This window comes from Pelodiscus sinensis, chromosome 8, assembly GCF_049634645.1.
Source record: "Pelodiscus sinensis isolate JC-2024 chromosome 8, ASM4963464v1, whole genome shotgun sequence".
NCBI classification, from domain to species: Eukaryota; Metazoa; Chordata; order Testudines; family Trionychidae; genus Pelodiscus; species Pelodiscus sinensis.
This window is the reverse complement of record NC_134718.1, coordinates 49,538,797-49,553,254: the sequence shown is the minus strand read 5'-3', so window position 1 is coordinate 49,553,254 and position 14,458 is coordinate 49,538,797. Positions and strand designations below refer to the sequence as shown.

The 14,458-nt window shown below is 39.0% G+C and overlaps 1 long non-coding RNA gene across 1 annotated transcript in view; it reads left to right on the top strand.

The window, feature by feature from the left end:
* The first annotated feature begins 2,528 nt into the window (after positions 1-2,528).
* LOC142830426 (uncharacterized) overlaps positions 2,529-14,458 on the top strand; it is a 20,992-nt gene continuing 9,062 nt past the window's right edge. The window contains exon 1 of the long non-coding RNA XR_012905656.1: positions 2,529-2,758. This is a non-coding gene — a long non-coding RNA (uncharacterized LOC142830426). The remainder of the gene's footprint in view (positions 2,759-14,458) is intronic.

Genomic DNA, 14,458 nt, shown 5'->3' with positions numbered 1-14,458 from the left:
TCCCAGTAAATATTGGTTTAAAACTGAAAACTAAAAGCCTTATGAGTGATTTCCCCATGAAAAACAATGTTCATTTCTTTTTATGTTTTGATAAACAGAACTTTTTAAAAGGTTCCAGGATACTACAGAACTTACAGCCTTTTAAGGTTTTCCCATCCATATTGACTACACATGACATCTACTGAAAACCACAAATGTACAGGTTAGCAGAAACAAAAATAGCATTAAAATGTTGTAAAGCATTTGATAAGATGTTGTCTGTCGTATCTGTAATCTCCCTTCTGTGTATTACAAAAGAACAGAATACAAACTGACAAATACAAGCATGTTTACAGTAGTACTACTATTTAATTAAAACTCTTGTCTGACTCAGTCTTCTTTTATTCCCATCTCCTGGTACTAGTCCTTCATGCTGAATACAAGTGGTGGAAGGAGGAGATACTGAGAGTAATTCTCATCTGTCTATCATATTCTTGGGTTTGCTGACCTACTGTGGTAGCCTTGATTTTCACTCAGTTGTAACATAAACCGAACAAGAAACATTCTGTGTAATAACATTCAAATTGCAATGACAGCTTTTTGGGAGCTCAGACTGATTTGGGAAATAATGTGGTAATATCACTTGAACAAGTAGACGGTCCCTAAGTCATGCAGACATGCCATTGTGGACCAAAAAGGAAACAGAGTTTAATGAGAAATATAGATGTTGAACAGGTCTTCAGTCTCTCAGCAGCATACCCTCCTGTAAGAAAAGGTAAAATCACAGAATCTTTTATGTCTCACTCCACCCAGGTTTAAGCTGTTCTTTTTTTTAAAAGAAAATTTGTCTATCTTATAAAGAGGATTGTGGTATTGTTGGTCTAGTTCAGCTTCTGTAGAATTCAATAGTAGGTTCCCTCCATTTATCTCCCCCAATGAAGACAATCTCATTCTGTTTCTTCAGCAAGCAGAGTGTGCTGCGTATTGTGATGAACTGGCTGAGCAATGATGGGTCAGCAGGAGGCAGGATGGTCAGTCTGCTGGGGAGGACTCTGTTGTTCATTTTCTTATCTTGCTGGGGAGTGTGATGTGGTAGGTTATCTGCAGAAAAGGATCCTGTGACACTTAGTAAGGTAGCTTAGAGAAGTGGGGCACAGAGGCCTGGTGGAACACTGGGTTAAAAGTAAGATGGTGGGTGAGTGTATTGTGATGCATCACATTAGGGCAGTAATGGGCCACCTAGGCTAATAATTGGGCTGCATGAGTGGCCCCTTCATCTCAGTTGCCTGCAAACAGCATACACCTCACTTCACTTGCTCTTGCTTTATATGCATGTCACTTCAGTAATATCAGTGGGGTGGGGAGGAATATGCAAATGGAAACCAGCAGAATCTGGGAAACCTGCGTGTTGGCAACAGTAAACAAAATGTCTCGTGGGCTTCACATAGAACCCCGATGGGCCACAGGTTTCTCACCACTGCATTAGGGCCGCTAGAGCTTTAACAGCTGATGTGCCTATAGCACTTGGCTCAGCCATCACACTCCTGGCATGCTACCGGGAACATCAAGACATGACCTTCTGGAGATCCTATGAAAAATCTCCAATCACTATACAATTTTCTATGGCATGAAAATCTAGTCTCATTTGTCTCCCTTTTTCTCCTAACCCTGCTTCCCACACAGTCCGGTTGCAAACTCAGCTATGGTGTTGTTTTATGACCTTGATCTTCCGCTGCTTACACATATGTGCCATCAGTGTGAGTTCTGCAAGCAGGAATTCAGGACTGAGTTTTTGGCTGTGATGAAACTAAGTTTTGCCCTAAATAATTTTTTCAGCAGTACCTCTGTTCCTGTTTTTCTTTTTTAATTATGCCTGTTAAATTATTTTAAATGGATGGTAACCTCTAATAGTGTGGTCAATAATTATACCTGTGATTAGAAGTGTCATGGTTCTCTGATGTGGACCTCTATCCCCTACAGATTAAGTGGAGACCACCACATTCATTTTCACTTAGGATTTGAGCCCAGTTAGACCGATGTGACTTTAATCCACTATTCTACATTGCTGTTTAAATAATGCATATATTTAGGATTATGGTTGGATTTCGAAAATTTTCTTTTCATCCTTCTCTAGCATTTGGTCGAGCTCATATCACTCCTCTTGCTACTCTGGTTTTATAACCATCTTCCCCTCCCCACAAAAACCACTCCACCCAACTTCCATTCGACTATACCCTATTTGTACATCTCTCCACAGGCACCCAACCTGTCACGACTGCATATGAAAAAGTACACAAGATATTAGGCATGGGGTGGCCATATGGTATATGAAATCTGAACCTAGGCAAGAGAAGGAATTAAATCTTTATGAAGGACTTCATTTTTTATTTTTTGCTTATGCAACCTTTCTATCCACACTTCTTGTGCTGTTATAATTCACCTTGTCCAAGAAAAGCTGGATTGAGCACCTTCATAACTCAGTTAATGTCACTTACGACTGTCCAGCAAGTGTCTGTGCAGAGTGATGTGTGGCTCTGTCTATTCGTAGTACTTTAGTGCATGTCCTCAATCCCTGGTGTAAACAAGCAATGGAATTAGAAATTTGAAATTGAAAACTAATTCTGCTTGGTATAATATGGTATTTCTTACAGAGCACTGAACTAGAATTGTTTAGTAAAGATGAAAGGAAGAAAGGACTGGCTAGTAAAGCAACGAACAAGAACTCAGAAGATCTGGGCTCACTTTCTGGCTCTGTCACAGACATCCTTTGTTACCTTAGGTAAGTCACCTAAACTATCCTGTCCCTCAGTTCCCCTATCTGAAAATAGGGATACTAATACCATTTCTCTCAATCTTTTTCTGTCTTTTCTATTCAGCTTTTAGATTCTTTGGGTCAGGGACTGACTTTTACTAAGTGTGTACAAAGAGCACGGGTGGGCAATAATTTTTGCCTGGGGGCCACTTCAAAAATTTTTGAAGTAGCCCCGGGCCACCCTAGAAGGGGTGAGGTCTAAACAGGAAAGGAAAGGAGCGTGCAAAGCCTCCTTTGCTTTCCTCTCCCCGTCCCGCCCTGCAAGCAGCGCGAGACACTGCTCCTGGCAGGATGGAAGGAGGCTTTGGGTGCTCCCCCGCTTCCATGTCCTAATTGGCCTGGGGGCAGGAGAGCAGCAGGGCCTCCACAGGCCGGATCCTCCTTTTTGGTGGGCCGGATCCAGCCTGCGGAGGCCCTTTTGCCCACCCCTGGTATAGAGGCTACCACAATGGAGCAGTAATCTTCTGGGGGGTCTCTATGCACTGCCATAATAGAAGTAAAGTGGACAATGCTCTTTAAATAGGATATACTGTCTAAAATGGAATTTCAGAACTGTTTCATATAACGAAGTATTAAATCCAAGTTTACTAATGCAAATATATAAATGTGAATGTGAGAGTTGTGCTCAATTAGTTCCACATATGGTATATTTCCATTAAACGAAAATCACCTTTATTTTATAAATTCCACTTCCCCCTTTTGACTCTCCTCCCACTTTGCTCTCACATCGGCATTCAGTTGCTTGTTATTCTCTAAGCTATTTTTATGGATTTTTGCCTTAAGAGAATGGTGGAAATCACAAGAGGCTACAACAAAGGTAGAAATTCCTGAAAGCTATAGTATAACATTTCCTTCCTGTTGTATAAGTCATCTTTAGTGAATTTAGCATTTGTGTGAGATCTGATATTATTAGTACTGAATCACTATTTGATTATAGCTCAGAATGGACAGACTCAACATAAGATATCACTGTGTACTTGGAAAATATCCAAATTCAGAAATTTAGTGACAGCATAAAGCACTATCTCCTTAGCCTCTGTGGCACTAGCAACTTCTCATTTTGATACATTTTAACACATCTTTAAACATTGATTTAATAAATGTGTTTAACTGCGTCATTCTTTGTATCGGAAGCTTCGGGGGAAGCCGAGTTAGCCCGTACAGGATAAACATAAAAAACAACAAATGGTCTGGTAGCACTTTATAGACTAACAAAACAAGTAGAACTCATCTGAACTCCAGTCATCTGAAGAAGTGGGCTGTGCCCATGAAAGCTCATGATACCATCTAAATGTTTTGTTAGTCTATAAAGTGCTACCAGGCCATTTGTCGTTGGAGCTGTATGCAGTATCTCCATGAACTGGAAAACTACAAGCCCTCTTGATAAAAATGAAACTAGTCTAACCAGCTGGTATCTTCATTTTAAAAAAAGTTTGTAACATATAATTTTTTCATTTTTCACAATGGTAATTTCACAGATTATTTTTCCATTCACTGTCCCCACCCCACACCTCCACCCAGCCACAGCTACACCAGTAAATACTGCCCTCTTTTCTCAGGGTGCTCTAGTTTACATGAAGTTCTATGGAACACAGAGTACTTGATAACTTATTCTTTGTTGTCTTTAGAAAGAACAGGAAAAATTGTTTTTAGAGTTTCATTTGTTTGTTGTACTCTGGGCATGTACTCTGGGCATGAGATGGCCCCACAGAGCCATGCTGCCGTTTTTTCAGCACTTTGTTCCAGCTGCCTTCCTGGTCCTGCACGAGCTGCCCTTGCTTTGTAGTTTCCTGCTTTCTTGGTTGGGAGCTGATTATCTTCACATATGTTTGTGGCATCCGGTGTCTCTCTACTGCCAACTAATTTGCATTTTCATCTTCAAATTTCTTTCACTTTCAACGTCTTCTAATAAACTGATTGTCTGTTACTTTGTCAAAGATGAGTACTAGGTGATGGGATTTCTCATGTGGGCTCATGCAGAGTTCCATGTTGTCCCTTTCCCCGGGGCAGTGTGTATGTGAGAGAGATGAGGAGATACTGTGGAAATGGGTTGGCATGGTCATTGATTTCTGGTGACACTCACCTTAGTCACCATTTCATCAGTTGGTTGTGGTCATTATCCATCTTTCCCGGAGTTTGGTTGAGAATAAGGTTTGATCAAGAGCCAGCTAGTTGTGGATCTGCCTGTGGTGATGTTGGTGGGTTGCTGGAAATAATCAGAGGAAATAGTGGAGGACATATCTGTTTGTTCAGCTAAACTGGTGTTCTATCTTTTGTTACTAAGATGACACTTATGGGAAGATCTTCCTGTATCCAGAGCTCTAGGCAGCAACGGTAGCCAATGAACCTTTTCCCATCTTTCCTTGGCTCAGATATGGCAACATTTCCTTTCAGATGCAGATATTGGTTCTATTATCCCTCACTTTGTCTCCTTCAGCTTAGTTTATGTTTAGAAATTTTTCACATACAGAACACAGAGATAGCAATGACTTCCCGTTTGTTTCAGATGTAATTAGAAGTTCTGTCTTCATTTACTTTTTTATAGTTTTGGCCTTGAGTGTTTTAGCAATCATTGCTCTCTTCATACTGTTAATCTATCTGTTGAAATCAATTGGATTTGTTCATATGAGGGTTTGAAGCAGTGATTATAGTAGATGGTTCTAAACTCTGGAATTAGTCTTCCCTTGATCATACAGAACCCAAGTCTATTAATCACATGCAACTCATTTCTGAGGGGGTGGGTTAAGAGAGGAGAATTTAGTTGGTTTGGGGATATCCTGATCATTATATTTTGATATTATCAGTTTTGATTACTGGATTCTTTCAATGTTCAGAGAAAGAAGTTGATGGGGAAGGTAAACATTTCACATAAGTGACACAGTATGGCTGTGTCTACACTGGCGCGATCTTGTGCACAAGTGGCCACTCTTGCGCAAAAACTTGTTGCCTGTCTACACTGGCCGCATGTTCTTGCGCAAGTAAACTGATGTTCTAATGTATGAAAGCAGTGCTTCTTGAGCCAGAACTCTGATGCTCCCACTCAGGAATAAGCCCTTTTGCGCAACTGTTCTTGCGTAAGAGGCCAGTGTGGACAGGCAACATGAATTTCTTGCTCAAGTAAGCCCTATGGTTAAAATGGTCATCAGAGCTTTCTTGCGCAAGAGAGCATCTACACTGGCATGGATGCTCTTGCGCAAAAGCACATCTCTTGCACACAAGCACATGCCAGTGTAGACGTTCTCTTCTGGAAGAGATTTTGCAGAAGAACTCTTCCGCAAAAGTTTTTGCGCAAGATCACGCCAGTGTAGACATAGCCTATGTGTATCCTCTGTACTTTTGTTTTATTTGGTGTAAATCCATACTTTAAAATATTGATTCTCTCATTCATTTGCTAATAGATTAGTATGGAAATGGCATCGATCAATATTTTATTTTTTCTGGACTAATTAATATACATTTTATGAAACTTTTCCATGATCTGTAGGGGACATTGTTCTCCTTTTGTTTGTTATTTATATCTCTTAGAAGGAAATTAGCATGAACACTTCATATGAATAGTGCATTCATTTTATGGCAAACAGTTGTGGATGACAGCGAGTGGCCAGGTTGTGCTGTTAGAGTGAGCTTGTAAAATGGCACACTTGAAAAAAAGTATTTTTATTCAAATACTATTCTTATTATGTGGACTTTTTAAAAATAATACTGCAGTGCCTACAAAGCAAGCACTGCAGCAATTGCTTTTTTTCTATCTCAAGATAGTAACAGCAAAGGCCAGAGACAAGCAATTAGAAAGGATCATTGAATCATAGAACACTAGAACTGGAAGGGACCTTGAGAGATCATCAAGTCCAGTCCCCTGCCCTCACAGCAGAACCAAGCACCATCTAGATCATCCCTGACAGATGTCTATCCAACCGGCTCTTAAATATCTCCAGTGATAGAGATTCCACAATCTCCCAAGGTAATTTATTCCAGTTTTAAACCACCCTGACAGTTTGGAAGTTTTTCCTAATGTACAACCTAAATCTCCCAGGCTGCAAGTTTAGCCCATTGCTTCTTGTCCTAACAATTTCACCCCTTCTTCCCTTTGACCCCCTCTTAGATACCTGAAAACTGCTATCATGTTCCCCCCTCAATCTTCTCTTTTCTAAACTAAACAAACCCAGTTATTTCAGTCTTCCGTTATAGGTCATGTTTTCTAGACCTTTAATCATTTTTGTTGCTCTTCTCTTGACCTTCTCCAGTTTCTCCACATGTTTCTTGAATTGTGGCACCCAGAAATGGACACAATAGTCCAGCTGAGGCATAATCAGCGCAAAGTAAAGCAGAAGAATGACTTCTCATGTCTTGCTCACAACACTCCTGTTAATGCATCCCAGAATCATGTTTGCTTTTTTTGCAACAGTGTCACATGGTTGAGTCATATTTAGCTTGTGGTCCACTATGATTCCTAGATCCCTTTCAGCAGTATTCCTTCCTAGAGCGTCACTTTCCATTCTGTATGGCTGTGTCTACACTGGGCCACTTATTCCAGAAAATCAGCCGCTTTTCCAGAATAAGCTGCGAGCTGTCTACACTGGCCCTTGAATTTCCGGAAAAGCAACGATGCTCTACTGTACAAAATCAGCTGCTATTCCGGAAAAACTATTCTGCTCCCGCTCGGGCATAAGTCCTTATTCCGGAACACTGTTCCGGAAAAGGGCCAGTGTGGACAGCCCAGTAGTCTTTTCCAGAAAAAAGCCCCAATCGCGAAAATGGCGATCGGGGCTCTTTTCCGGAAAAGCGCATCTACATTGGCCACAGATGCTTTTCCAGAAAAATAGTATTCCGTTTTAAGCAGTTCCGGAAATTCATGCCAGTGTAGACACACCCTATATGTGAAACTGATTGTTCCTTCCTAAGTGGAGTACTTTGCATTTGTTCTTATTAACCTTTATCCTGTTTACATCAGACCATTTCTTTAGTTTGTCCGTATCATTTTGAATTATGACCCTATCCTCCAAAGTACTTGCAACCTCTCCCAGTTTGGTATCATCTGCAAACTTAATAAGCGTACACTCTACACCATCATCTAAATCATTGATGAAGCTATTTAACAGAACGAGTCCCAAAACAGACCATTGAGGAACCCCACTTGTTATGTCCTTCCAACATGATTGTGAACTCTTAATAACTACTTTATGAGAACAGTTAATCATCCAGTTATGCACCCACCTTATATTAGCCCCATCCAGGTTGTATTTCCCTAGTTTATTGATAAGCCAGTCATGCAAGACTATATGAAATGCTTTACTAAAATCAAGGCATACTACATCTACCACTTCTCCCTTATCCGTAAGACTTATTATCCTATCAAAGAAAGCTATTGGATTGGTTTGACATAATTTGTTCTTTATATGTCCATGCTGGCTGTTACCTATCACGGAAGTTAAACTGACTGGTCTGAAGTTTCCTGGGTTGTTCTTATTTCTCTTTTTATAGATTGGCATTATATTTGCCCTTTTCCAATCTTCTCGAATCTCTCCTGTCTTCCATGACTTTTCAAAGATGATACCTATAGGCTCAGATGCCTCCTACATCAGCTCCTTGGCTGTGTCTAGACTGCATCCCTTTTCCATAAAAGGGATGCAAATTAGACATATGAGGGATAAGGGATCTTTCGGAAAAGGCTTTATTTTCCAAAAGATCCGCTTCTAGACTGGCGCTTTTTTCTGGCAAAGCCCCGAGCTGGAAAAAAGCGGCAGCCATTTTTATGCTAATGAAGCAGGTGGGATTTAAATCCCCACTTCATTTGCAATTGCGATATGTCTAATTTGCATCCCTTTAACGGAAAAGGAATGCAGTCTAGACACAGCCCTTGAGTACTCCAGAGTGCATTTCATTAGGCCCAGGTGACTTTTCTTAGTACTTTTTAACTTGTTCTTTTTTTATTTTAACTTCTAAACCTACACCATTTCCACTAGCATTCACCATGTTAGGCGTCCTGTCACCATCAACAATGGGCCTATCCTGTACTTGGTCTTCCTCTAGCTTCTAATATATTTGTAGATTGTCTTCTTGTTACTGTTTATGTCTTTAGCTAGATTGAGCTCGTTTTGTGCCTTTGCCTTTCTAAACTTGCGCCTGCATAATTGCATTGTTTGCTTATATTCATCCTTTGTAATTTGATCAATTTTCCACTTTTTATACGATTGAAAGTTGTTTTGGGATGCTTGATTGTATTACATACCATAGAGAAGTCCTCACCGCTTATTTCCTCAGCCTCTCAGGCTAGCGTTATTTGGGACAACAGTGCCATGGAGATAGCTGTGAAAGTGGTTCCAAGTAAGAATGGAGGGAATTAAAACCTACCTTAGAACCTGACCAGAGATGAGCACTTCAGGAAAATCTGAGAATTGCTTTTGGATAGATACTAGGAGCTTGTCCATCCCCCCTGCCTTCCCACTCACACATACCAAATCTATCCCCATAGATATGCATCCCTTCATGCTGTACTCCACTGTACTAAACCAAGCAAGGCCCAAGAGCAACTGATATTCTTCCTTCCCATCTCCTCAATATATTTACCCCAGCACACCAATAAAAGAGACAAGATTGCATAAAATACTACTTTATTTAGATTTTTTGTGTGTTTTACATTTTTTTTCTTTTGTGTTTTTTTTTCCTCTGCAATTAGTCATGGAAACAGAACAATGTTTAAAATTGCCCACTGTATTTCACAGAACTGTGTTAGTCTTATACAATAGTGTTTTAACTTTTAAGTTTGTATTAAGGATTTTGACAAGAATATGTATTCTATCTGCCATAGTGACTATTTTCATTTTGTTTGAATGATTAGCCTTGACAAAATTTAGCCAGGCATCCAATTGTCAGTCTAGTTGTTGTTTTGTTTTTTTTGCTAAGAAATACATAGAAATGCAGACAGCCAACTTCTTAAACTGTTTCAAGAAAATCTGCTTTTTAAAGATTGTCAGCTAAGTCTCACGTATTTGAAAGCGTATTTTGAATTTCACAACTTGTATTTGAAATTCTTCTACACATTTGTAGACACCATACCCAGATAGCAGTATGTGACCATGTAAATCCTATAACTGATTTACAAGATGCCCTTACAATATTCAAAGTCACATAAACAAAAAGTAAAAATAATATAATGAAACTATTTGCAAATATTTTCATGGAATAAGTATCCAACAAATATTTTCATGGAATCAGTCAAAACAACTTCCAGATATGGTATGCAGTGCTGTTTTAGTATTTCAGCTGGCCATGTCAGAATAGCAACACTGTGAATGTAATGAGGCATTAGATTTGCCACACAATTGTTTTGACTTAACTCTTAGATATGGAATGTGATCAATTGAATTTCTTATACAAAATATAGTACTTAAAATATGAATGAGAAAATAGACATTATACAAAGGAATAAATTCTGACATGTTATAGTATGTGCCTGAATTCTTGAATAATATGTTATTTGGTGAATTTTATTAGTAAAAACAATAAAGTACCTTTTCTTTTTTAAAATTGTTTTCACAAACCAACTTTTTCAAACTTTTAATTGTTTCTGGGACTGTGTTTACATGCTTTCTTAGTATATTCATTTTAAAGATTGTTTGCATACTCTGATTCAAGAGTCTGGTTCCTTGTCTCTCTTCTCCCGCCTCCCTCCTCCCCCGCCCCCCCCCCCCCGTAAAACTTATGGCAGAACATTGTATAATGACAAGTGACCAAAAAATCAATTTGTAATCTGATTTGAGGTTTTTGATTTCCTCTGATGAGTTTAAATTTCATTAAAAGCAACCTTATTCAAACATAAAAGAAATCCTTGAAGGGTAAAACAGGGAATTGTCTCAAAGAGTATAAAGAATCCAAACTCTTTTGTGCTATTTATTCATTGCATTAATTGTGAGGTACAACATGTGGTGTCGGTTGGCAGATGTACTGTTATCAGGCCCTCTGATCAGCAAGGGGAGGTAAAAAAGCACAAGGGCTTACATTCAAAAATCGTTCTTTGGCATATTGACACTTTAGTTATCAACAACCCTTATTATCTGCTTAGAGCTAGATCGCAGCTTGCTGGTGACATAATAAGCTACAAATCACTGATGGTGCCTTTCTGCATTCTCTTAATTGTATGTATTCTCTGGAAAAAAATATCATTGGGGCCTCTTGTCTTGATGAGAAATTGACATTTTCTGACTGATTATTTGGGAGCACTATGCGAGGTAGATAAGACTTACAGTTGTTTTAAAGGAGGGCAGCCATTCTTTCAGGGGCCTTTTTATTGCTCTAGTTGACCCACTTGATGAGTATGGATTTCATGAGGTCTTTTTCAGCATTTGAACTATAAAAGGTTCAGAATGACACCACCCCTTATAGACAAAAGATAACCTTGCCCTTTGAATATATTGATTCTTTATTAACTAGGCTGTTTAATGCAATGAAATGAGGCATTAGATTGAAGCCCATTTCAAGTGCTTTGAATAATCTTTAAAAGCTTGAAAGACTTTAAAAGGCTGCTCTGCAATAATTGGCATATATTTTTAGAGACTCTATTCCTTCGTTTTGATTAAGAAATTTTTATCTTTGTATTTCTAACATCATTGTAAGCTGACTTAACATTTTATCACTCCAGGTTACAGATACTTAGTTTGTCATAGGTGGTAGACTGTTCTAGCACTTGTAATTCGTAGCACAGAATTTGTTTCTTCTTTGTTTTCTTTGCATTGAATGTTAGGCTAACCGTTTAGCTACTCATTATTCAAACCTTTGAAATAAACCCAAAAGGAATAGTGCCAATAGGCATCAGGCAGACTTTCATCCCTGTAAGCCTTCTTATTTTTTGAATAAGTGGAATGCATCTGATTTAAACCTGATTCATACTCAAAGTGATTGTAAACAGGAGGAAAAAACCTCCCTGAAATATTTGAAAATGTTTTTATAATTTCAATAATTATGTCCTGTTTTGCTCAAGAGCACAAGTAATTAGGATGACAATTGTGGGCACTGATTTAAATCACACTATATATATGGATTATAGAGCTTCAAGCCAAAATGTGCACACCCCAATCTTGTATTGTTAAAAACAAATATATGCCTACTGAAATAGTGTAGATTGCACAAAAAAGTTACATATACTGAGTTTTCTGCGTGTAAATCAGAAATACAGTAAGCTGGTAGATCTCATTACACTTAGCGGCTACATCTAGACTGGCATGATTTTCCGCAAATGCTTTTAACGGAAAAGTTTTCCGTTAAAAGCATTTGCGGAAAAGAGCGTCTAGATTGGCACGGATGCTTTTCCGCAAAAGCACTTTTTGCGGAAAAGCGTCTGTGCCAATCTAGACGCGCTTTTCCACAAAAAAGCCCCGATTGCCATTTGCCCGAGGAGTTTTGCCCGAACGGGAGCAGCACAGTATTTCCGCAAGAAGCACTGATTTCTTACATGAGCTCGTCCGTGTTCTTGCGGAAATTCAAGCAGCCAGTGTAGACAGCTTCTGCAGCTTTTGCAGCCACTTTTGCAGAAAAACTTGCCAGTCTAGATACAGCCAGCATGTTTATCTACAGATATATGAAGGTGACAGTAAACGAGGAGAAAAACAGGCACAGTGAACATTATATGATATTATTAATACTGAGCTCAGAATTTTGAAATAAGCATTTTATAGTGACAGAACAAAACCTGTATTACTCCATTGTTTTGTTTAGGATATGCTTTTGTGTTTATATGTTGGCTGGTGTTATTATTTATTGTTTGTATTGCTGTAGTGCCGTGAAGCCAGGCCCCCCATACCAGTTATTCCAGAATATATGGCCTGAATGGACTTATGCTGATGGAAAGCTGGCATAATAGCATGGGGCATCAGTCCCTGAGAATTTCAACTTCAATTCTACAATGGTCTGATTCAAAGCTACTGGAAAAATTCTCATCAGTTTCAAGGAGCTGAATCAGACCCATACTGGAGAAAATCTTTTAGTTGTGGTTTTTTTGGACTTTTAAAAAAAAATTCCTTTTGTTTATCCCCTTGGTCATCAAACACTGAGGCTTTGTCTATACTGCAGGGTTTTTGCGCAAGAAGGATTTTGCAGAAGAGATCTTCTGCAAAAACTTTTTGTGCAAAAAGTGCATCCACACCTCAAAAGTGCATCGCAAAAGCGATGTGCTTTTGCTCAAGAGGGTGTCCACACTGCATGGATGCTGTTGCACAAGAAAGCTCTGATGGCCATTAACAGACTGGCCATCAGAGCACCTGTGCTTTTTCTTTTGCAAAAGAAACCGCTGTGGAGCGCCCACACATGCTTTTTTGTGTAAGAGCTGTAGTGCAAAAAGGAGTTACTCCTCATGGGGAGAGGAATAACTCTACTGGCAAAAGCCCTCTGTCCTATTTACTGTAATTTTTTTTGGGTGCAAAACTGCGCTGGAGGTGTGGATGCTCCACCAGTTTTTGTGCAAAAACCTTGGGCTATGTCTAGACTGGCATGATTTTCTGCAAATGCTTTTAACGGAAAAGTTTTCCGTTAAAAGTAATTGTGGAAAAGAGCATCTAGATTGGCACAGATGCTTTTCCGCAAAAGCATTTTTTGCGGAAAAGCGTCCGTGCCAATCTAGACGCGCTTTTCTGCAAAAAAACCCCAATCGCCATTTTTGTGATTGGGGCTTTTTTTGTGCAAAACAAATCTAAGCTGTCTACACTGGTCCTTTTGCGCAAAAGCTTTGTGCAAAAGGGACTTTTGCCCGAACGGGAGCAGCATAGTATTTCCGCAAGAAGCGCTGATTTCAGACAGTAGGAAGTCAGTGTTCTTGCGGAAATTCAAGCGGCCAGTTTTGACAGCTGGCAAGTTTTTCCGCAAAAGCAGATGATTTTGCAGAAAAACTTGCCAGTCTAGACCCAGCCATGTAGTATAGACATAGTCTGAGGGCTGAAATATCTGTGTTCAATATTAGTTAGTAGAAACTTGGGAAGTGTCATCAGTTTTGCAAAACCAAATATATGAATGCATAATGGTAAATCCTTGATTGGAAGATTTTGAGTTGTGTGGATTTTTAAAGAGGTATCTTATTGTTTGAGTTACACAATCTACCTCTTGGCTTCTATCAGAAAATTTTAAATCACTCTATGTAAGTGGGTAAGCATGACTGCCATGTTATTCAATTACCACTGTGCCTCAGCTCCTCTATCCGTAAAATGGAGATATCATGGCTACATAGTACACTCTTGGCAGAGCAGGGAATCAAATCCTTGTCCCATGACTTTTATTCCTGTTTCAACCACTAGGCCTCAGAGAAGAACTGTCGTGTGACTTTTTAACAATGAAAAGCTTATTTCATGGGACACTCTTATCTTAACCAAGACACAACCGGTTAATCTGATATTTAGAAATGAAACCTCCAGTGTTGCATTTGTTTTGTGTTTTCTTAGGTTTTTTAATAATCAAACCAGATAAAATTACTAAAAGTGAAATTCACAGACAAGAAATACTTTAATTAAATATTGTGTAAAATGAACATTTTTATACAGTTAAATATCTGAAAAAATGTACAGATAAAACAATCTTATTGTAGGGTCTTTAACAGTAAAATCTACCATTCAGTGAAGCTTTCAGTTTGGAGACAATGAAGCAATGAGTGCATTGACTAATTAATCTAAAACACAAACAGACTGC